Source organism: Giraffa tippelskirchi, chromosome 1 (assembly GCF_054371585.1).
Source record: "Giraffa tippelskirchi isolate mGirTip1 chromosome 1, T2T-mGirTip1v1.2.pri, whole genome shotgun sequence".
Taxonomy (NCBI): domain Eukaryota; kingdom Metazoa; phylum Chordata; class Mammalia; order Artiodactyla; family Giraffidae; genus Giraffa; species Giraffa tippelskirchi.
In genome coordinates, this window is record NC_137275.1 from 213,020,269 (window position 1) to 213,043,141 (window position 22,873).

Sequence of the window (22,873 nt, forward strand, 5' to 3'; positions counted from 1 at the left end):
CCCTTATATCTGGAAACAAATTCTGAAGTAGAGAAGAGTTGGATCCCCTTGGCCTCCTCCTGACTCCTTTCAGGCCTACTCTCCTTGATCCCATATCTCAACAGGAACGCATCTCCTGTTCTCACACTAAAGGCCTTCCAGAAGTCAGACAGGGGTGGAGAGAGCCCATGGGGTCTCTCCCTGGCAACCGTGGTTGCACATCAAGACTTCACTCTGACACAAGAAGTACCAAGGCCGAATCTGGGGCCCTCTAGGCCTCTGTTCTGACCGCCAGACCAGAATGTCTGTCTCTGTTAATTTGACTGAAGCTCTGTTTAATTACTAACTTGGTAGTTTCTGCTCTCTGCTTAGCTGCTTGTCAAGTATATGGCACTTTTGATAATTTCAGGGTAGGAATTTAGTCTATTTTTGTAATTGAAAATCCGCCTGGAGCCAGAGTTTCCCTTTTATTCAGAAAGACGAAACAGACAGCACATGAAAGGCGAGCACACTGTAATTTTGTCTTTTCTGATGCATTAAGAGCAGGCCTCTGCACACTGGCTGCCTGCTGTCATTTGGAAACCTCTACTGGGCCTGTAAATATGAAGTCTGGTGCTTTCATATCATTAGGTTTTTTTTTTTTTCTTTCTGCGTCCAGTTTGGTTGGAAAAATTACACAGCAAGGACAGGAGACCACAATGAGAGACAGGCTGGGAGTGCCCAGAGAGCCTGGGGACTAGCAGCTGGACCCTAGGTTTCAGGACTGGCTCCACAGCCACTGGTCTTGATAACTGAATGCTTATCTAAGACAGTTTCAGGTGGATTGACAAATTCTTTAATATTTGTTCATTCAAACCAACATTTATTTGGCACATCATAAATATCAGGGACAGAAGTTCCACACATGAGAAGACATAATCTGTTTCCCCAGGGACCTCTTGGTCTAATGAAAAGATAAATAGGAAGAGAGTCGTATCAATCTTGTTGTAATCAAGATGTGCAGAAAGCACTCTGGGAGCACTGGGATAAAAGGGAGTCAGTCTACTTGAAGGATGAGTAGCTATTTACCAGGGTTCATGATGTGGGCTCAGGACAGACAGGATAGCCCATACAAAGGCCTGAGATACCCAGTGCTGAACAGAAAAAGGAAAACTCAGTGTAGGCTATGGGAGAGTGTGAAGTAAGGCTGAGGACAGTGTGGAAGCAGGAGGATCAGAGGAAAAGTGAAGAAAGTAAGGCTTGACCCATTTAACTAATAGCTCAGTTCAGATCAGTTCAGTTGCTCAGTCATGTCCGCCTCTTTGCAACCCTATGGACTGCAGTTACAGAAAAACTTGAAGTCATGTGGTAAAATGGGCATGAGAGAAGTAATAGCTAAAAATTATTGGGCACTTATTACCAATTCTGAGTACTTTTCACTTAAATCTACAGCGTTCAGAGATGCTAAGTTGCTTGCCCAAGATGATGCAGCTGAGAAGAGGTGAAGATAGGAATGTAAAGGCAATCTGCAGACCCTTAACCATCACATTACCTTGCCAGAAGTTTGCAACTATTAAATGAGCTAATAAATATGAAAGCACATTGCAAAGGTAAAGTGCTGCCCAAATGTAGCACTAATGTTTATCAGTGTTGTTACAAGGATCCCCAAACAGGTCTTTCTTCACTGATATTTGACAGTGCAACCCTGAGCATTTTCTCCCAGGCTCAGAATAGCAAGCAAGAAAGGTTGGGGAAGAGAGATCACTGTGAAAGAAAGGAAACAAAGTCTGGGCTTTCATGAGTCACACTGGGGGGATGGAAGAACAATAAAATCAAATGAAGCAGCCCTTCTGAAAGCTTAGCCTGTGCTGGCACCTACTGGTGCCCATGATAGATGTGCCAGCTTCACTGGGCATTATGCCCTGGAGGACAGATGCCCCAGGGCAGTTATACCTGTGAAGGGGATGGTGGGGAGAGGAGGGGCAGAGTTGCAGCTGGTCTAAAAGGCTGGGACACTTTTTCTTACCTGAGAAGCTCCTGTGCATCTGTGGGGGAAAAAGACTTTCAGCTGGGAATTCACTAATCATAACTAATACTAAGCACTGCCTGTGGGCATAAACTGCACTGAGGGTCTCACACACCTTCCCCAAAAATAGCAATACCTCAAACCCACCAGCTCAGCAAAATGTCATTCTCTTTGTTTTAGAGATGCAGATAGCTCCAGGAGGTTACCAGACTATACCAGGTAACCACATAACTAACTAGTAACTGGCAAACCCAATTTAGGATCAAAGCTGAATTTAATTCATACTCTTTCTTACAGCACCAGGATGCTTCCAGTAGACTTACACTCAAAACTTAATTCTCCCAATTATTATTATGCCTGTGATCCTGGCCCTATCAACTCACCACTGAGAGTTTTGTTTTGATTGATTAATGAGCTGATGCTCCTGCCTCATTCCAGAAGAGGTTTACATCTTCAAACCTCACTTGCAGTATGAGGAGAAACCCCTCCCAGTGTGTTTGCAGAGACTCTGAAAAAGGGATTAGGTCTGGTACATAAATAACAATATAACTACCTTTAAACCATGAAAAACTGCTACCTCATAAAACAGGTATCTTTGAACTTTATGGCTCCAAATAGAAACCAGAATCCTAAGGTGCCCCTGGAAATGTTTTCAAACTTAACATAAGAAACCACAGTCCCAGGTCACTTGTCAGTTAATGTTCACATCCTGAAAAATTCTCTTCTCCCTGCACCTCCAAACAAAGATCTAGAAAGCTCATTTTCTAGAGTTCAGTTGAAATTTAAAGGAAACAAAGATACTAGGTTGAACTATGTGAAATTACTAAAGGGGTTCAACACAATGAATGCAGGTCTTCAAAAAGTACCTTTATCACTGCAAAATGATTGGGCAAGCCCATCCTGGGTCAGGTGTCAGCAGGCAGGCATAAGAATCATCTGCGAGACTGTAAAACATGAAGATTCAGGCCCACCCATAGATTCAGCACTGGAGTTGGGGTGGAGTAGTTCAGGAATTCAGCTTTCTAAAAGGCATTCCAAGACAGAAGAGGGACTACATTAGGAGACTTCCCCTTGAGCATTTCCAAACTGGAAGTCTATTCTGTCCCCAATAACTCTGAGGACAGCATCTCAAGATGCTGCACTTCTCAAAGGGCACCCTTAGTCTACTTAAGTGTTAAGGTCACTCAGTCATATCTGACTCTTTGCAACCCCACAGACTGTAGCCCACCAGGCTCCCCTGTCCATGGAATTCTCCAGGCAAGTATACTGAAGTGGGTGGCCATTCCCTTCTCCAGGGAATCTTCCCAACCCAGGGATGGAACCCAGGTCTCCCACATTGCAGGCTGATTCTTTACCTCTGAGCCACCAGGGAAGACAGGAGAGTTCAGTTTGAGGGCCTCTGCTATAAAAGTAGGCAAGACCTGGTGACAGTTTCAAATCCAGCCTCCACAACTTTCGACCTGTCTTCTTTCCAGAAGTCTTCTGAGTGCCTAGCTTTTTTGTTTTAATGACCCACCCCTCCTTCTGCTGTTTTTTAATTTTGTTTTGTTGCCTGAAATTAATAATTATTGCAAGGCAATCTGGACCACTATTTGAAAAGCTGCATTTGGGTAATGTGCCCATCACTCTACCCTCCAGGAAAGAATTACTACAGCTCCACCAGTTAGTCCAGTGACTATGTCCATCTTTCACACTGCAAACCCAAACCAAAGCCTCACTATTTCTACTGTTTGTTTTGCTGCAGAATGGTAATATTTACATGGAAATGGGTTTTTCCTCTATCCTGTAATTTGTATTGTTTACTTTTCCTTTTTGGACTCCTTTGATGCTGCTGAAGAAAGAAGTCCACAAGAATCTGGAGAAAGGAAGACAGTGGGCTGCAAGCAGGAGAAGTAAGTGGAAGTGTTGTTTGCTTCTCTGTCTCCTAAGCCCCCTACCACCACTTTCCCTACCTTGACTAAGCTATCTCCTTATTTCTGGTTTTCAGCCTCTTACAGCTGGGCTGAAATATGTCAACATTATCACTGACTTACTATAAGACCTTCAGCAGGTCTCTCTCTCTCTCCAGGCCTTGCTTCCCATGTGAAGAGTGAAGGTATACAAGGAGACAATCTCTAAATTTAGTAACTTTCATAAGTCCACTGGACTGTCACTCATTCCTCTGAGACAGACATGTGACTTGGGGCAACTTATTTAACTCCTGTGATAGACCATCAAGGTCAGTCACATTCTTCTCTTTTCTATCTCTGATGAAGAAAAAAAGTTGCTTCTTATTCCCAAAACATAAAAATAGAAATCAAAACATGTTCCCTCAGAAGTCCCTGAGCTCCAAAGATGATACCATTACCGTATGAAATTCTTCAACAACTTTCCAATGCTTCAAATCCTCTATCACATCCCTGACACACCCACCACTCCCACTACCATACCCTCTAGCCCCAGTACAACTTTAAAACCTTCTAAGGTTAATTTCTGCCTTTCCTCTCCCTTTTATTTCTTGCTGGAGGGTTCTATGAGGAACGTAATTCCACTTCTAAGGATGTAGTCTAGAAAAGCACTTTAAAATATCACAATAAGGCACACAAAAGGGTATTTACTGGGGCCTTGTTTACCATAATAATAGGAAAAATTGTCCATCAGCTAAAATAATAATAATAAAACTCTGAGAAATCCATTTGATATAATATTCTGCAGCAGTTCAAAAGAATGAGGCAGATCTATAGGTACTAATGAGTAGACTGACAAGACATATTGTTGAATAAAAGAAGAATGCTATAGAATGGGATGCATAGTATATCTAAAAAATTAAATGCACATATTCTAAGTGTGTATATATATATATATATATATACACACACATACACCCATACACATGTACACACACACATGCAAATATGCAAATATATAGCAGAGGTTTGGAAGAATGTGTAACAAACTGGTAACACTGTTTACCTCCAAGGAAGGGGGAGGTCAAGGGGACTTTATGTGAAATGTTTTAATAGTTTTACTCAGAAGATATAATCATAAATTACTTTCAAATTTTTAAATTAATTTGAAATAATACTGCCCCTAAATACATAGTGAAGTGAAAGTGAAAGTCACTCAGTCACGTCCGACTCTTTGTGACCCCATGGAATAGTCCATGGGGTTCTTCAGGCCAAGATACTGGAGTGGGTTTCCTTCTCCAGGGGATCCTCCCAACTCAGGGATCAAACCCAGGTCTCCCACATTGCAGGCAGATTCTTTACCAGCTGAGCTACCAGGGAAGCCCCCTGGATACATAACGATAGCACAAAACGGGAGGAAGGAAAAGTATCTTGTTGTAAGGTTCTTACACTACACATGAACTCAAATATTATTATTTGAAGATGACTATTCAAAAATGTGATAAATTAAAGATGAATATTAAATAAGATCAATTTTTATTACAAAAAAAGAGGTTTAACAAATAAAATAAAAATGAAGAGAACAGAATCATAAAAAATAATCCACAAGCAAGTTAGCAAAGCGGGGAAGGAACAAAGAACAGATGGAACAAATAGAAAACAACCAACAAGATGCTAGATTAAAATCTAACCATGTCAATAGTAACAATGTAAGTAGTCTACACACCCAAATTAAAAGGCAGAGACTGTCAGATGGATAAACAAGCAAGACAACACATTACGCTGTCTACAAAAAACTCACCTTCAACATAAAGATATAAATAGGTAAAAAGGTTAAAATAATACAAAAAGACAGACCATGCAAATACTAATCAAAAGAGAGCTCAGTGCCTTTATGAATATTAGAACAGGACTATTACCAGAAATAAAGAGTCACTAGATAATGATTAAGGGGACAATTAACCAACAAGACATAAGAATCCTATATATCTAATACATCTAACATTGGAGCTTCAAAATGCATGAAGCAAAAACTGATAGAACTCAGAAGAAAAACAGACAATTCCATGATTACAATCAGATACACCAACAGCCCTCTCACAGCAATAAAAGAAGCAGAAAGAATTAGGAAGGACAAAGATGACCTAAACAACATTATAAACCAATTTGACCTAATTGATATTCATAGAGAACTCTAGTCAGCAAATAGCAGAATACAAATTCTTTTCAAGTACAGCTGACCACTGAAAAACACAGGTTGCAACTACACAGATCCATTTACATGTGGATTATTTTTCAAAAGTAAATAACATAGTAATACACAATCCCTGGTTGGTTGCATCCATGGATGTGAAACCTTGGATACAGAAGAATGTACATACAAAGGGCTGGCTATAAATCAGTCATGTGTATACATGAAATAGTCACCAAGAATACACTGGCTCATGAATCAAATCTTGACAAAGTTTAAAAAACTGAAATTGTACAAAGTACATTCTCAACACTTTGAATTAATACTTTGAATTCACAATATAATTAAATTAAAACCAAGAATAGAAAAATATTTGGAAAATTTCCCACACTTCTAAATAACTCAAAGAAAGTCAAATGAGAAGTTATAAAATAATTTGAATAGAAAATGCTGCTGCTGCTGCTAAGTCGCTTCAGTCGTGTCCGACTCTGTGTGACCCCATAGACGGTAGCCCACCAGGGTCCCCCGTCCCTGGGATTCTCCAGGCAAGAACACTGGAGTGGGTTGCCATTTCCTTCTCCAATGCATAATCCTTGATTAGCATCCTATTTTCAACATTTGGAAAGAGCTCTACTTTATATATATTAACTTGTGCAATCTTTTATTTTATAAAATATGATGGATACCACTGAATCTAGCAGTAAACACCAGAAAAATAACTATAACTATTAATTATAGAAAATGAACACACATCAAAAGTTGTAGGATAGGGAAGGAGGTTCAAGAGGGAGGGGACATATGTATACCTATGGCTGATTCATGATGATGTATGGCAAAAACCAATACAATATTGTAAAGCAATTATCCTTCAGTTAAAAATAAATTTTTTAAAGTTGTGGGATAAATCAGTGTTTAAAGGGAAATTCATAGCATTCAAAATTTATAGTGCTACTACTCCAGTAAACATGGTAAATTCCTAAATCTCACTAAACTTTCCATAGGAAGCATGATAAGCACAACCCCCAAAATGACACAATGTAAGAAGGGTAAATTCTGGCCTGTCCAGGGAAAGCAGTGTTATGACAGGAAGTAGAGTGGCTATGGTGAGCAGGCTAAGCGGGTTTTCCAGCAAAAGGCTAAAACTACAAAGAAAATCATGCCAAGGCTTGAATGTGTTATGCCAAGCCCTATTATAGATCTAAAGGAATGCCAGCTATCAATAGATGCAGTCAGACTATGGTTTTTCCAGTGGTCATGTATGGATGTGAGAGTTGGACTATAAAGAAAGCTGAGCGCTGAAGAATTGATGCTTTTGAACTGTGGTGTTGGAGAAGACTCTTGAGAGTCCCTTGGACTGCAAGGAGATCCAACCAGTCCATCCTAAAGGAGATCAGTCCTGGGTGTTCACTGGAAGGACTGATGTTGAAGCTGAAACTCCAATACTTTGGCCACCTCATGCGAAGAGCTGACTCATTTGAAAAGAGCCTGATGCTGGGAAAGATTGAGGGCGGGAGGAGAAGGGGATGACAGAGGATGAGATGGTTGGATGGCATCACCGACTCGATGGACATAGGTTTAGGTGAACTCCAGCAGTTGGTGATGGACAGGGAGGCCTGGCGTGCTGCGGTTCATGGGGTCGCAAAGAGTCGGACACGACTGAGTGACTGAACTGAACCGATTATGATAACAAGAGAAAAGTCCAATCATCCAGTTCTGGGCTTCACCTTTTGTTTTATTATAAAGGAAGTAAAATCTTGAGGTTATTTAACTTCAAAAAAAATTTATATTAAGAAGAGAAGAATGGTCTCAAACCAATGTTTTAACAAGGATTCACCTTAACAAACTAGAAAAAGGCAATATAAACTCAAAGCAAACAGAAGGACATGACAATATGAGTCAAAATCCATGAAATAAAAAAGAGAAAAATAAAACTAATGAAACCAAAAGCTGTTTCTTTCTTTAAAAAAAGACAATTGATAAGCCTCTTCTCAGCCTATCAAGAAAATGAAGGCACAAATTACCAAGACCAAGAATGAAAGGGCACATCATCAGATCTACTAACATTATAAGAATAATATTATGAACTATGCCAATAAATTCACCAACATGGATGAAATGGATAAATTCCCTGGGGGAAAAAACACAGCCCTGACTTACAGTAGCAGACTGTTAGAACTCTAGTGCTTATCTGCCTAAGGAACTCCAGGTAAAGAAATCATAATGAGTAAGAAAAAGGAACCTTCCTTCACTGTTGGCAGGAATGTAAACTGGTGCAGCCACTATAAAAAATAGTAAGACGGCTCCCTGAACACCTAAAAATAAAGTTACCGTTGTTGGTGTTTAGTCGCTCAGTTGTATCCAACTCAAACTACAGCCCCCCAGGCTCCTCTGTCCATGGAATTTCCCAGGCAAGAATACAGAAGTGGATTGCCATTTCATTCTCCAAAGTATGTTTCTAATCCAGGGATCAAACCCTCATCTCCTGCATTGGCAGGTGGATTCTTTATCATTGAGCCACCTAGACAGCCCTAAAGTTACTGTGAGATCCAGCAATCCCACTCCTGGGCATATATCCAGAGAAAACTCTAACTCAAAAAGATGCATGTACCCCAATTTTCATAGCTAAGAGTCAGACACGACTGAGAGACTTCACTTTCACTTTTCACTTTCATGCATTGGAGAAGGAAATGGCAACCCACTCCAGTGTTCTTGCCTGGAGAATCCCAGGAACGGGGGAGCCTGGTGGGCTGCCATATGGGGTCGCACAGAGTCGGACACAACTGAAGCGACTTAGCAGCAGCAGCAATTTTCATAGCAGCACTTTTACAATAGCCATGGAAGCAGCCTAAATGTCCATCAACAAATGAATGGACAAAGAAGATATGTGTGTGTGCATGTGTGTAATGGGATATTACTCAAGTCATAAAAAAGAATGAAATAATGTCATTTGAAGCAACATGGATGGACCTAGAGATTATCATACTAAGTGAAATCAGACAAATATGATATCGCTTATATGTGGAATCTAAAAAGAAAATTATACCAATGAACTTATTTATAAAACAGAAATAGACTCATTTAGAAAACAAACTTATGGTTACCAAAGGGGAAAAGTGGGGAGGATAAATTAGGAGTTTGGGATTAACAAATACATAGATAAACAACAAGGACCTACTGTATAGCACAGGGAACCATATTCAATATCTTATAATAACCTATATAGTAGGAAAGAATCTGAAAAAGAACATGTGTGTATAATATGTATATATATACATATTCTAAACCTGAATCATTCTGCTGTACTCCTGAAACTAACACAATAGCATAAATCAACTATACTTCAATTAAAAATGAGTAAAGACATGGAACAAAACAGGTGTTTTTACTGGAGTAGAAAAACAGAATTGAGAGTAGCAGAAGCTAAAGAAGTAGAAATCAGCAAGTACTGGATTAAAATCAGATAAGTTAAGAAGCCACTGCATAGTTTGGTGAGAGACCATGAGAGTCTGAACTACCAAGATAGTAGTAAGAATGAAGAGGAGATTAAAATTTGAGAAATAGGTAACCAGCAGACTCAGCAGAACTTAGTATTTGAGGAATTACAGGAAGGATGAAGGAGGAGAAGCACAGAAAGGTAGTTACGGGTCAGCCTTGGGAACCAGGTGCTAGTTGACACTGGGACTATTTGAGCAAAGGCAGTAGGTGGCAGAGGCACCATGGTCTGCATTTACAGATTTTAGGTATAAGATGCCTATGGGAGGTCAAAGTTGGTAATGTTTAGCAAGTATTTGGATACATAAATGTGAAGCAAATGGGAGAAGTCAGCAGTGAAATAACTTATTGCATAGGTAGATATCTTGCCTAAGAGACTATAGAAAGAGAAGAGAGGAGGCTCAAGGGCAGAACCCTGGATGAGAACATAATCTGAAGTTCAAGAAAAGCTTTATGATTTTGGAATAAGGCAGTTCTAAGCAAGTGCAATCATACACAAACCTGTTAAGTGATGTCTTATAATATCAAAAACTTATAACAAACCTACATATCAGAGAAAAACAGAATAGTTCATATGGAAAACATTAAAAATAATCTTTAAGAAGGTGTACAATAATGCAGATATTGCTTATGATAAAACGTTAAATGTCTTACCTTTAAAAAAAATACATATATATATATAATATAAACACTGAAAATAATCACAGCAAAACTAGGAAAAATATATCAAAATGTTAGTATCAGGTGTTTTGAGTTTAGGAGCCCACAGGGTCCTGCCATCCACCAATACTATTCTGTATCTTGCAAATTCGCTATATAATATTTATGCCAAGAGGAAGACAATCTGTCCCCAAAAAGAAGAACCATGGTATTTCCTTACATCTCTAGTGTCGACCACCGTCACGCCAGAGTTCCCGTGGAACCGTGCCCTCGGACCACGGCATCGGCCGAAGGCCTCAGGTGCGAAGCCCGCCTCCCTCTGCAAAGGGTCCTCAGGTGTAGTCTCCTCTCCACAGTCAAGCTGCCCTTTCCCGTCACGGGCCTTTCCCCTTGGGGCCTCACCAGCCCTTCTTCCTGGCCTGGCTGGGGGCACCAGGGCCTTCCCGGTAGTTCCTCATAAAACAAGTCTTAGCGGGCTGCGGACACCCCACACAGTGTGGATGCTGGTCCTGCTGGGACAGGTGGCAACCACAGCAGAGCTTTTAGACCAGCCTTGGGCCCCAGCGCTCAACAAAGGCTCGCGGTTCCTTCCACTCCCCTTGCCACCTCACTAAGTCGGTGCAGCGTCCTGTGCCAGGCCCGTGGGCGGGTTGACATCTGGGCCGGGAACCCAAGGACTCACCCAGCGCTCACCAGACTGCAGTCAGCATTACAGTGATGGCAATGAGGATGTTAAAGTACAGGCAAAGAGGGCGGGTCCCGTGCTCAGGGCCTCTGGGGCCCTTCAAAGCCTTGGTAGGCCGCAACTTGAACCAAGGCCCCAACAGACTGAGGTGAAGCTACACGTGGTGGAGCGCCGCAGGACTGGAGGTGGAAAAGTCTCTCAGACTGCCAGAAAGCCCAGTCACAATCTCTTTTGTGAGCAGAATACCGAGCTCCGGCTTTGAGACCCAGGATCCTGAGAAGCAGTCCCTACCTACAAAAGCTGGATATATAGCAATGCAGGCCCCGCCCCCAGGCCTTGGCCCCTGCCCCGGATGTGGCCCCGCCCCCAAGGGTCCGGCCCAGCTGGATGTGGGGCGGGCGCAAAGCATCCTGGGAAGAACCTGTACCCCCGAGGTTCAGCCCAATGCTTGCCGGTTAATTCCTCTAAACGGTTATTGACTGACCGTTAGCTACCTGCGGTACTCCAGGCCACTAGTGAGGGAGATAGAGAAGGTCCTGGTACTTAGGGGACCTAGATAGTAGCCCAAGATTACAAAGAGAGTTGTGACGGAGAATGTGAGGTTGCTAATCCCGTCTTGGGAGGGTCAAGGAAGGCCTCTCAGAAGGACCCGGCTTTACAGAGCAGTAAGGAAAAAGGAAGGGAGGGTGGGATGCAACCGTTTTTGAAGATTTGGTGATGAAAAGTTCCCATCCGGAGGCTTTATGGTTCCTTTCAGAAGTGGGCCAAACAACCTATCTGTTGCGGGTGTGGGAGGGGCAGGAGCTTGAGAAAAGTGAAAGAGGTTTGATACCGTTTTTTGAGTAGATTGAAAAGAAGCTGACTTAAGGACCAATGCTGTAAGCCCCACAAGGGGAGGGAGCTTTGTTTTTCTTATTCGTGTGTGCCCAGCGTTTAGAACAATGACTGGAATGCTTTTAACCAAAGACCCCTCTGGTTTCAACTGGATTTGGACAGTGCACAATTGATGTAGTTTTTTGCAAGTGACCTTCTAGTCCTTAGCCTTGTGTCCTGGGACAAAGCCACTGAAACAACTCATCCATTTTTTCCAAGTTTTTGTTGAAGTCTATTACATCTGGGGCAAAAATCTGAGGCTTTGTTAACTAGGGTGTCAGCTAAATCTGGGAGGGTGCCTGGCTTGGAAGATCCTTATTCCTGCCTCCTCTCCTTGATGCATTTAATCTTTGGTTCTCCTTAAGTTCCTCTTATCCTTTGGAGCTAAATTTTTTTTTTTCTTTTTGCTTTTCCTTGGGGTCTGAAACTTAGGAACACAGGGCTTCTACTGAGACCTAGGCTGCCCCGGAGCTTGGGAATTTCTTGGCCTTGACTATCTCTCTGTACTGTAATCTTTGAAAGGCTACCTGAATTCATCTCCATTGTCATATTCCTAAAGTGGAAACTCAACTTAGAGAAGATAACCATCCTTCTTTGGTGAGCTCCTTCCCTCTAGAACTTTCCCCCACGGACTGGAGCTAGGATTTAATGTGAGGGCAAGGTCTGGGGCTGAGGAAGAGTAAGAGTTCAGTTAACTGCATTTGAACTGGAGGAGGAGGACATTAGCAATTGAATAAGCAGAGAAAGAGGCTGGTGAGGGACTGCTATCAAAGAATAGAAGGGTTGCCAGCAGGGACTCGCTGTGCAGAGAGGGGGACCTCTGAAAAGCTAACTACATTTCTGCTGCAGAAGTTCCCAAGATTTTGGAATTTGGAGACTCCTGTGGACTATGCAGTTACTCTGGTGGACCTTCACATCTCTAGAAGGGTTGGAGGGCTGTAGAGTAGTGCTCAACAGCAAGTGATACTAAAAAAGTTGCAGAAGAATTGAGTTGGTAGTATCCCCTTGGTTGTTTTAGAATGATTGTCCTCACAAATCTGGAAATCTACACTCTTTGTGATGTATCCCCAGGAGCTTATGGACAGCATAGCTAAGGAAAGAGTGGCTGCTTGCTTTCCACATGTCTGGTCACAGGCTCTCTTCAGAGACAGGACCCGATGGCTGAAAGGAAAAAGCTCCTCCTGGAAATCACAGTGTGAGAAGGTAGGGAAAAGCAAGCCCTTAACAGCTGCCCCAGGGAGAAGGTTGAAATGGACAGTTTTTGAGCAGTCAGTGCATAAGTGTTTTGCAATAGAAGTCAGACAAAGGGGATTTGCAGAAGATGAGCTCTCTGGGACAGTGTTCAGTAGGATTTAAATCAAGCCAAAGTGAGTCAGTATTAGAATCTGGCAATGGTGGGTAGAGACTGTATATGATGGTCAGGTGATAAGGCAAGTGAATCAGTGGGATTCGTGGAGTTCATGGGATGTTGTGAAAGATGGGAGATTGAGATTCTGAAAAAAGGGTAGGATCTTGCAAGAGGAGGGATCTGGTTAGAGAAGAAGGTCTAGTGTCTGAGGTGTTCTAGGGGAAAGAAGAAAAGGTAAATGATGGGAGTGAAAGATGGTCCCTTAAGATTGTAGCTCTGAAGGCAGAAAGGGATGTATCTGCAGGGTTGAGATTTAACCCTCCAATGAACTATGATTTTAGAAAACAAGTTTTCTCAGTTACAAAGTAATAGTTCTGCTATTGAGTATCATTTGGACCCTTTGCAGCTGGTGTGGTTCCTTGGGAGAAATAGAGGGGTTTTTTTGCTAATTTTACAGCTGGCTTTATCTGTGATCTGTGATTGTTGACCGTTGATGAATGGCATGGTAGGTTTTCATTTTTTTCAGGTCAAACTAATTTTCACTTTTTCAGCATGTAACCCAGTCTCTTGTTATACTGGCCCGTGGAATTTGCCAGAAAGAAGCTGGGGTGGCATGAGACCTTTTCTGGAAGTGATGAATCTCTTTCCTTCTTTCCTGTTTCTCACTTCCTAGCATGCGCTACATAATTTTAGGGCCCCAGAGGGGAGGGCAGAGTGGAGACAGAGAGGACCTTGGTGGAAAAGATGAGAAAGCTGGTAATGGGGCAAAATAAGGATAAATGAAATACTAAGGGAGATCGAGGCAAGGAGGACTCCCGGACAGTGGGGAGAAGGCCATAATGGGAGTGGGAAAAAGGTGAGTGAGAACATGGGAGCTGATGACAGAGCCTCTGGTGGCAGAGAGGAGGCCAGTGAAAGGATTGATGAAGGAATGGGACTAATTGTGAAGAGCAGGGCACAATGAGAAGAAAACAGATTATGCAGGAGCAGAGTCAGATACAAGATTGGGAGTAACAGGGGAAGATGAGACTCTGCAGGGTCCTGGGAAGAAAGGCTGATAAATATGCCAGAAGGGAAATGACATAGGGTGGGTGGTAGTTGATCTTCTGAAAGTTCTGGTGAAAGGGTGGAGGCCAGAGTTTAAGAAAGCTCGAGTAGAGGAGCTATTGGAACTGAAGGGGACACACAGGAAGCAGCATCTTGTCACAGGATTCCCCTTAAGCAGAAGGTCAGACACCACAGTGATGCTTTCCCAATCCTCCCAGCACACAACCTGACCCAGAAGCTACCAAAACTGCAAAAGGCTACAAGCTGCAGCCAGGAGCAGAGTCAGAACAAGAGGGTCTGGCAAGAATAAGGGCATCTGAAGCAGGCTACCCACCCCCTTCCCATTCCCTCACATCTGAGACTTCATTATACTCCTTTGTACCTCACCCCAAGGCTTGCTTTCTCACTCCATTCTCTATTGGTTCCTCCTTCAGGAGCAATGCCAGGCTGCACTGGGGCCCTAAAATTATGTAGTGCATGCTAGGAAATGAGAAACAGGAAAGAAGGAAAGAGATTCATCACTTCCAGAAAAGGTCTCATGCCACCCCAGCTTCTTTCTGGCAAGTTCCACAGGCCAGTATAACAAGAGACTGGGTTACATGCTGAAAAAGTGAAAATTAGTTTGACCTGAAAAAAATGAAAATCTACCATGCCATTCATCAATGGTAAACAGACACAGATCGCAGATAAAGCCAGCTGTAAAATTAGCAAAAAAAAACCCCTCTATGTCTCCCAAGGAAACACACCAGCTGCAAAGGGTCCAAATGACACTGAACAGCAGAACTATTACTTTGTAACTGAGAAAACTTGTTTTCTAAAATCATAGTTCATTGGAAACTTTGCTTTTGAAATCATTTCAGTAAGAACAAAGCATCCTTTCCTGAAGGATCTAATTCACACTGACACAGAGCACCTGCCTTGATTTTCAACCCAGATTCAGATAAGGGAGTTTGAGATACAATATTACATATCTATCTTAATTTGTAGTGTCTAAGGAAAGGAGACCTACTGTCCACTTTGCCATTCAGACATGATGTTGCCACTTTACACAAAGCCCTACTTTGCTTTAGCATATCAAAATACTATTTCATATAAATTTCACTTTATGCCACCCTTCCCCAAATCATATAACTTTTTCCCTTTCTTGGTGACACACCGCATGTTTCCTGCAATGTGTGACCTCCATTGCAATGAGCCAATAACCCTGATTTTGTCAGACTACCACTTTGCTCCAGGTGTCCTGATTAGGAAATTTGGAGGGTCTCTGAATATTTGCTCAGATCCCTCCCTACAAAGGATTGGCCTCGATGATAGTAATAATGTGCACATCTGAGACTTCTCGAGTCTCAAGACATTTCAACGTTTATCTGTCTTTGATTGTGTGGCTTTACACTGAATTTAGATTCTGGTTGTCTCTTTGATCCTTCAATATCAGTTTACTTGTCCCTTGGAATTTTTGGTTTCCCGTCAAACTAGTGTCCCCTGGTGAAATTGGGTTTTTAACACCCTGTCCTACTTAGTGTTTATCTCAGTTCAGTAGCGCAATGGTATCCAACTCTTTGCAACTCCATGGACTGCAGCATACCAGGCTTCCCTGTCCATCACCAACTCGCGGAGATTGCTCAAACTCCTGTCCATGGAATCGGTGATGCCATCCAACCATCTCATCCTCTGTCGTCCCCTTCCCCTCCCACCTTCAATCTTTCCCAGCATCAGGGTCTTTTCCAATGAGTGAGCTCTTCACATCAGGTGGCCAAACTATTGGAGTTTCAGCTTTAGCATCAGTCCTTCCAATGAATATTCAGGACTGATTTCTTTTAGGATTGACTGGTTGGATCTTCTTGCAGTCCAAGAGACTCTCAAGAGTCTTCTTGAACACCACAGTTGAAAAGCATCAGTTCTTTGGCTCTCTGCTTTCTTTATAGTCCAACTCTCACATCCGTCCATGACGACTGGAAAAACCATAGCTTTGACCTTTGTTGGCAAAGTGATGTCTATGCTTTCTAATATGCTGTCTGCGTTGGTCATAGCTTTTCTTCCAAGGGGCAAGCATCTTTTAATTTCATGGCTGCAGTCACCATCTGCAGTGATTTTGGAGCCCAAGAAGATAGTCTCTCACTGTCTCCATTTTTTCCTCATCTATTTACCATGAAGTGTTGGGACCAGATGCCATGATCTTAGTTTTTTGAATCTTGAGTTTTAAGCCAACTTTTTCACTCTTCTCTTTGATTCTCATCAAGAGGCTCTTCAGTTCCTCTTCACTTTCTGTCATGAGGGTGGTGTCATCTGCATATCTGAGGTTATTGATATTTCTCCCAGCAATCTTGATTCCAGCTTATGCTTCATCCAGCCCAGCATTTCGCATGATGTACTCTGCATATAAGTTAAATAAGCAGGGTGACAGTATACAGCCTTGACATACTCCTTTCCCAATTTGGAACCAGTCTGTTGTTCCCATGTCTGGTTCTAACTATTGTTTCTTGACCTGTATACAGATTTCTCAGTAGGCAGGTCAGGTGGTCTGGTATTCCCATCTCTTGAAGGATTTTCCACAGTTTGTTGTGATCCACACAGTCAAAGGCTTTGGCATAGTCAATAAAGCAGAAGCAGATGTTTTTCTGGAACTCTATTGCTTTTTTGATGATCCAACAGATGTTGGCAATTTGAACTCTGGTTCCTCTGAGCTGGATGTTCAAATCCAGCTTGAACATCTGGAAGTTCATGGTTCACGTACTGTTGAAGCCTGGCTTGGAGAATTTTGAGCATTACTTTGCTAGCGTGTGAGATGAGTGCAATTGTGTGGTAGTTTGAACATTCTTTGGCATTGCCTTTCTTTGGGATTGGGATGAAAACTGACCTTTTCCAATCCTGTGGCCACTGCTGAGTTTTCCAAATTTGCTGGCATATTGAGTGCAGCACTTCCATAGCATCATCTTTTAGAATTTGAAAGAGCTCAACTGGAATTCCAGCACCTCCACTAGCTTTGTTTGTAGTAATGCTTCCCTAAGGCCCACTTGACTTCGCATTCTAGGAAGTCTGGAAGTTTATCTACTGTCTTCTATTTGTCTGTGAGAACTTTCCCCAGTCTTCTCTGGGCATGAGAACTTGGTTTTAGGAAAGAGCTGTCGACACGTCCTGAGAGCCTGGTGACTGCTGATTGTTCAGGTCAGCAAGGAGAGGCAGCTTAACCTTAGGGTTGAGGAATCAGCACAAGTGATGTTTTACCTTTGATCAGCAGTCAAGCAATCTCTCATGGGCTTGTCTGCTAACAAGCTTATGCTACTTTCTGGCATAATTCATTGAGGATAAATTAAAATTATGTGGCCACTTGGGGATCTTTGATGTGAACAAGAATGTTCATTTGAGAAATGCTTGGGGCGTAACAGGAAAAGAAACTCTCATGAGGAGGTTGTGTAACTGGTCTAAGAGAGATCACCGTGATTAATGTAGAGATTTCCCCTCTATTTCCATTCTTTAGGGGTTAATAAGCATTAGTTTTTAATTGTATGGCTTGATAATACTGTCAAGGACTTGAGTAACTGTTTAAAGCAGCTATAATGACTTTCTTTTTTGTGTCTCTATATATATGAAAAAGGTTTTCCTGCATCTAAACTTTCTCCTCCTCCTTACAGAAAGATAACCTCTTAGTGATAATTTCATATTTGTCTAAAGCTACTCTCTCTCTCCCACTATTTTTTGTTGTTATTGTTGTATCCTTCTCTTTCCCCTCACTGGGGACATTTTTTAAAGATTAATTGCTCAGAAAAAAAAATTGTCACTATTTTGCATACTAAATAATAATAGTCAAGGCTATGGTTTTTCCAGTGGTCATGTATGGATGTGAGAGTTGGACTATAAAGAAAGCTGAGCGCAGAAGAATTGATGCTTTTGAACTGTGGTGTTGGAGAATTCTCTTGAGAGTCCCTTAGACTGCAAGGAGATCCAACCAGTCCATCCTAGAGGAGATCAGTCCTGGGTGTTCATTGGAAGGACTGATGATAAAGCAGGAGCTCCAATGCTTTGGCCACCTGATGCAAAGAGCTGACTCATTTGAAAAGACCCTAATGCTGGGAAGGATTGGGGGCAGGAGGAGAAGGGGACGACAGAGGATGAGATGGCTGGATGGCATCATCGACTCGATGGACATGGGTTTGGGTGGACTCGGAGTTGGTGATGGACAGGGAGGCCTGGCATGCTGCAGTTCATGGGGTTGCAAAGAGTCGGACACAACTGAGCAACTGAACTGAACTGAAATAATAATAATTGTCTAAGAAGTAAGAAAAATGTCAGTAAATTGTCTTGCATTATATAATATAGACAAATGTATTTAAAGAATGGGCTTCATTACTATAACTATGAAGGATGATCTTACCTTCACTATAAGAGTGTTTTTTTTAGATTTTAAGGCTATTTAAATTTTGTCTCATGAATACAAAGTTTATAAAGTACATTTTTAAAATATCCTGTAATATTTCTGATAAATCAATTGGGACAAATTGAAATGAGTTAATCATATTGATTGGGCTTCCCTGATAGCTCAGTTGGTAAAGAATCTGCCTGCAATGCAGGAGACCCTGGTTCAATTCCTGGGTCAGGAAGAGCCACTGGAGAAGAAATAGGTTACCCACTCCAGTATTCTTGGGCTTCCCTTGTGGCTCACTTGATAAGGAATCTGCCTGCAATGTAGGAGACCTGGGTTCAATCCCCTGGTTGGGAAGATCCCCTGGAGAAGAGAAAGGCTACCCACTCCAGTATTCTAGCCTGGAGAATTCCATAGACTGTATAGTCCATGGGGTCACGAAGAGTTGGACATGACTGAGTGACCTTCACTTTCACTTTCAATCATATTGATTAGAGACAACCCTATATCTATATTGCTCTGGTTTATTATATAAAATTAATGCTAAGACAATGTTGTAGTGTATATGACTAGTATTAAAACTTTAAGATTTAAACTTTCTAAATTTTGTGTATTGGTTTTATGGGGCAAGCAAAGAATCATTGTTGAAACATTTTGAGATTATAAAATATAAAATTGTTTTTAAGTGAAATCATAGGATAGATGTCTTATAAAGAGTTTAGATTTTATAAAATTCTTAAAATACTACAAATCATGAGGACTTAATTTTTTAGCTAAAATTGTAACTTCCAAATAGTTAAAAAGTTAAGACTTTAGAAAATGTTGAGTTACTTGATATATAATATTTGAATAACTGAACAGTTTCTATGCTAAAAAAAACCCATATACATATAGTTTTAATTTATCCATATTCATATGTATTATATAAGGGCTATAGATTAATAGAACTTCCCTGGTGTCTCTAATAGAGTGTGTAAGTGCGTTTGGTTGATGTGTTCATTCTGTCTTCTGAAAATGTAAAAGGTAATCTAAAATGTGTACCCATAAAAATTTAGTTTAGCAGTTTAGTTTTCCCTGTGTCTGAAGAAAACAAACATTGGTTACTTTGGCTAAATGTGGTAATCAATAAAATTATAAAAACTGTATTTAGTATAATAGTTACAGAAAATGAGAATATGTTTATAAGACAATGGTTTATTAAGGAATTATTTATTGAATGATAATTCAGTGTAATATATACACTTGTTTTAATGTGCTGAGATAAAGTATATCTTAAAAACAAATTGTATGGTATTATATCTTTATGTATGTCTACATATACATACGAAGCATTTAATATGCTTTAATTCTATAAATGACAAAAAGGAAAATTCAAGGGTATATTCCATGTTAATAGATTTATTCACAGAAAAAGGCTTATAAATCTTTTATTGCAAGTTGTAATATATACAAAAAGAGTAATAGTAGGGTTTTCTTTCCATAAAATGAGCAAGTTGTTTTGTGCCTATATAAGAGTTTTCTTTTGATTTACCAAAGTATCCTGATAACTCTCTGTCCTCCTGTCATTCTCATGAATAGTAACACAAATTTCCTTATTTTGTTTAAGTTACGAGATCAAATATCAGAGGAAGACTGTGGTTGAACTTCAGTGAGGACCTTACCAGATACTGTTAACAACTAACACAAAAGTAATTCCAAGTCAACGGACACACGATACGAAGTACTTGAAAGTCTGTCCTAAAACCTCAGAGGAATCGGAGGAGTCATCCCAAAGCAGATAACTGCAGGAAGTGTCACCTCCCAGAGACCCACCAGACAAGATCACCAGAGCCGCAAATTCCCTTTTGCTCTTTTTCTTTGCGCTTTCCTCTCTGCCAAGTTAAGGTTTAAATTGTTGATACTTCTTATCTATGAACTATGATACTTTGAAGGTCTTTATCCTTAATACTGTTTTCTTTTTTTTTCCCAATTGCTCATTCCTTGGTGTGAGTCCAATGCCAGGCTGCAGTTTGCTCATGGTTTGGAGACAGTACGCAATTACCCTGTCTGCTGGGTTTGTACTCACTTTTCTTCGGGTGCCACCCAGCTTCCTTTGCTATCAATTTCTTGGAATTAATCCACTCATTTCCTTCCTTGGTGGGTAAGACTCAACCAGGAGGTGGGCAGGGGATGAAAAGTAGTGTTAAGAGGCCGAACAACCAGAATTTTAAAACCCCCTGTTATGTCATACATAGAAAGGAAGGTTTCGGCCCTAAATAAAAGAATGCTTCTGGAAACTTTTGTGAAAATTTAGCTATTCCAAACAAATTTTCACAAAAGTCAGTGATGGAGGATGAAAGGAGTGGTAAGGGGGTACTTTGAGAAAACAGAAAACAGGGAATTCCCTGACGGTTGAGTGGTTAGGACGCCACACTTTCACTGCCAAGGCCCAGGATTCAATCTGTAGTTGGAGAACTAAGAGCTGCAAACCACAGAGAGCAGCAAAAGAGGAAAAAAGAGAAAACAGAACACAATGAGAGGAAATGAGACAGTTAAGAGTCCGTGAAGGAAGATGGGCCCCATAGGGTACCCAGTCAAAAAAGAAAAAGAGAGGTGACTATGCCTCTGGCGAGGCCCCAAAGAAGGTGGAAGGCAGTGCCATGGAGTCTGTAGCTGGTCTGGAACTTGGGCCTCTGTGGAATCCAGTGAGAAGGTAGAAACCAGAGGTACATGGGCTGAGAGAGGGCCTAGTTGCAGGTTTTCTGAGGCTCACTGAGAGGCTGAAGGTAGAGACTGAGTTGACCTCGCTCAGAGGAATGGTGGGAGGCCCAGGACTCTGAGGCCGCATCATCTCCCATAGGCTCCCAAAACAGTAGAATGTCAGCTTCCGTGGCCTCACCTCCCTACTCACAGTGGGGATCTTGATAAAAATGGTTGTCACAAACTGCCTCTAGCAGAGAGCTTGTCCAAGTGGCTGCAGAGGACAAGCTAAAATCTAGAAGGATGGGATGGGGGCCTCACCGAGCCAGAAACATACCCTATTCCCCCACATCCCAGACTTCACAATGCTTGTCTGATTCCTCACACCAAGGCTTTCTTTTACATTCCCTTCTTTGTAGGTTTCCCCTCCAATATCAACCCCAGGCTGCACTGAGCTCTGGACTGCAGGAGTCATCCTAGTAAGAGGGATTCAGGAAAAAGGGGAGAGACTAATCTGTTCACCAGGAAACCTTATTCTGTGCTCCAGTAGATTCTTTTCAGTCAGCCTCTCTAGTCTGAGAATCCAAAAGCCTGGGTTACTTGTGGTGAAGAGAAGAACAAAGTGTTATTTTAGGAGGCTGAGTGGAATGATCCTTTGTGGCAGAGACGTTTCGGAGACTAAGACGTTGAAAACACCAAATTTAGTATATAAAATTGTCCGTGACAATAATAGTAAGGGCTTTCACAGACATTATCTCACGTGATCCTCACAACAACCCTGTGAGGCATGGAGGCCAGGAATTACCTCTGAGGAGGAACCTGAATTTGGGGGAAGTTAAATAGCTTGTCCAAAATCAGGATCAAGGAGCTCTGCCTCCTAAACCAATAGTGGTTCCGATGTATCTCACCACCACCACCAGTGGGGAAGACTCATGGTCCAGCTCCATCATTCTTTCACTCTGCTTCCTAACAGAGACTTGCTCTAGGGACTGACATGCTCAGAGATTGTGGACCTGGGCCTTCATGGGAAGGTGAGATTAACACCTCTGGGTAGCCCAGAGTTGACTAGACAAAATCTTACCTTTCAATGCTACACCTTTGTTCCTCTTTTTGACTCTGCACTAAACTTGAGAGACTAGAGTGAGTGCCTAGAACTGAATTTTCACTTTCTTCTCCCTAGGCAAGCCATAGACATTCATTTATTCATGGATAATCTGATTTTCCATATTAAGTTACTAGAGTTCTGTGATCCATCTCTGTTAGTCACTTTAAGGTGGATAAAAATATTTTCTAGTTTTCCTTTGAAAATTTCATGAAGGGATTTCTATATGTCATGTTGAGTTGATTTTTCCAGTCCTTGTCCTTTGCAGACTGCAGGTGCATGTATATTCCTTCACGTGGGACCTGCCCCTGCTCACAGAGGCTCAGCGTCTGATTCAAGGCTTTCAAAGGCTCAGAGGATTGCTCTCCATAGCAACCCTAACACAAAGGGAAGCCTTGGCCCAGAGACACCTCAGACGGAACAAAACAGGTGAACAAAAGTTGAAGGACCCTGTCCTCCTACGGGAATTCTGAACTCAACCGTCCAATCCATGACCAGTGACTCACTGGGATCAGGATTCTACCATGGATCCTTCTACCACCCCCCAGAAGGTCTGTGAGCTTCAA

General features: G+C 41.7%; 1 protein-coding gene and 1 long non-coding RNA gene across 13 annotated transcripts in view; one reads left to right on the top strand and one right to left on the bottom strand.

The window, feature by feature from the left end:
• Positions 1-11,180, bottom strand: part of LOC145520116 (uncharacterized) — a 525,123-nt gene extending 513,943 nt beyond the window's left edge. For 11 of the 12 annotated variants that reach the window (XR_014064230.1, XR_014064239.1, XR_014064231.1 and 8 more), the window contains exon 1: positions 10,434-11,180. The gene's annotated coding sequence lies outside the window, so the exon portion shown is untranslated. The remainder of the gene's footprint in view (positions 1-10,433) is intronic. The other variant, XR_014064241.1, reaches the window with a different exon arrangement.
• Positions 11,181-11,399: 219 nt separating this feature from the next.
• On the top strand, positions 11,400-21,113 carry LOC145520130 (uncharacterized). The gene is made up of 4 exons (XR_014064242.1): positions 11,400-11,563; positions 12,204-12,368; positions 12,843-12,974; positions 20,133-21,113. It is a non-coding gene; the product is annotated as an uncharacterized LOC145520130 (long non-coding RNA).
• Positions 21,114-22,873: the final 1,760 nt, after the last annotated feature.